The sequence below is a fragment of the Austrofundulus limnaeus genome, unplaced genomic scaffold (assembly GCF_001266775.1).
Source record: "Austrofundulus limnaeus strain Quisiro unplaced genomic scaffold, Austrofundulus_limnaeus-1.0 Scaffold45, whole genome shotgun sequence".
Taxonomy (NCBI): Eukaryota; Metazoa; Chordata; class Actinopteri; order Cyprinodontiformes; family Rivulidae; genus Austrofundulus; species Austrofundulus limnaeus.
The window spans coordinates 2,197,653-2,199,394 of NW_013952447.1; the positions used below are offsets into that span (position 1 = coordinate 2,197,653).

The 1,742-nt window shown below is 39.3% G+C and overlaps 1 protein-coding gene across 1 annotated transcript in view; it reads left to right on the forward strand.

Moving 5' to 3' along the window:
* Nucleotides 1-1,742, forward strand: part of mogat2 (monoacylglycerol O-acyltransferase 2) — a 25,643-nt gene that overhangs the window by 4,736 nt on the left and 19,165 nt on the right. The window lies entirely within an intron of this gene.

The following is a 1,742-nucleotide window of genomic DNA, read 5'->3' on the forward strand; positions in this document are numbered from 1 at the left end:
ATATATATATGCAGGTGCAGTTACATCCATGTTTTTGTAAAAATTTTAGTGTGCAACAAATTCCAAGTACATCCTGTTAAACTGAGCCCTACATATATTTCAGTCAACTCTTCAGTCTTGACGCTGTGCTGCTGAATACTACAACAAAACATCTTAACACCTCTGCAGTGTCTTCACATTTATCTCTGTGATACCCAAACAATCMGATACTTGTAAATGCAACCCCACTAATATTAGCTTAGAAGTCCCTTAGCTAGGGACCTTGCTAAACGTTTCCAACTTATTTTAGAGCTGTTCTTCCATTTTTGCTCGTAAGGCTCTAAAACCTGACCCACTCATTGCCCTGGGTTGGACAATGCATTTTATTGAAGTGCCTACATGTTGCACTTGGACTGCAGACTTTTTGTTTCCATCGTTCTGGCACAAATCTGGCTGATTTCTGACTCTTAACAGAATTGGCAGAGTTTATTTAGGTTGGTTAGTTTTCTGACAAGGATCGGTTTTTAAAAACACTCCACTCATTTTGGGAATGCTACTCCAGAAGATTAATGTCAGCCTCTGTTATCCAGTGAGCAGTTTTGATTTGTTTGGGATCATTGTCCTGTTGGAACATCTAAGGTTCAGCCATTAAGCTGTTGATATTCGCTGGACTTGAGAAGCTTCATCCTACTTCACTATTCATTCACTTGATGTTACCACCCCCTTATTTGACTGATGGAACTGTGACATTATAAATGAAAACTTATTGATTTCTTGATACTTCTTGTCATTGTGGCTGAAAAAACAGTCTTTTGAATTTTCAATAAAAAATGTTCTCCAGAAGACAATTTTTTGATCATGTGAGCAGCTGCAAACAATCCAAACCAAATTCTTTTCATCTGAGAGGGAACCATGATAAAGGACCATGCCAAGTTAAAAGACCTTTAGCACAACTTGTTGCTTACTACATACTTAAAAACTCCTTGTGATTCAGGTCATTTATGTGTCATAGTCATTTAGAGGAGAGCTGCCAGTTACAGCTGACTTAAAGACACATTATTTGGGTGTTATACCAGAGGAAATAGGAAGAAGACAATCCATGCCTGTCTCATCACTACTGCTTTACATTAGTATTTGGACATCTTATTAGAACAATTTAAGAATGCCTACAGATGACCCTAAAAACCAGTAATATCATTTGTAAAATCAATATGATTTAAGCAAAATGTGTTTTTGTGACACGTGAATCAGCAGAATTAACTTTACCTGCCTGTATCTGACAGCCTGAGGCTGCTTTTTCCAGTTCATGGTGTCCCTCTTGTGGTGATGCAGGAGTAGTGCTTCTGTTACTTGTTCACAGAGGACTGAGTCATGCTTGCAATAAAGCGGTGTAAGAGTGGGGTAATCGGACAAAGTCAGAGGCCTCCACCTCTGTTTAAGGACAGATGTTTTCTCTTCACAAAAAATCATCTTCTTTTACTCCTCTCTCAAACCAACGTTCCTCTCTATCAAGGATGAGACCATGTGCATCCCTGAAAGAGGACTGATGGCTTGTAGATGAGTGTAAACTGCAGAGTCCTGGCCTGTAGATGAGTGTAAACTGCATAATCCTGACCTGTAGATGAGTGTAAACTGCAGAATCCTGGCCTGTAGATGAGTGTAAACTGCATAATCCTGACCTGTAGATGAGTGTAAACTGCATAATCCTGGCCTGTAGATGAGTGTAAACTGCATAATCCTGGCCTGTAGATGAGTGTAAACTG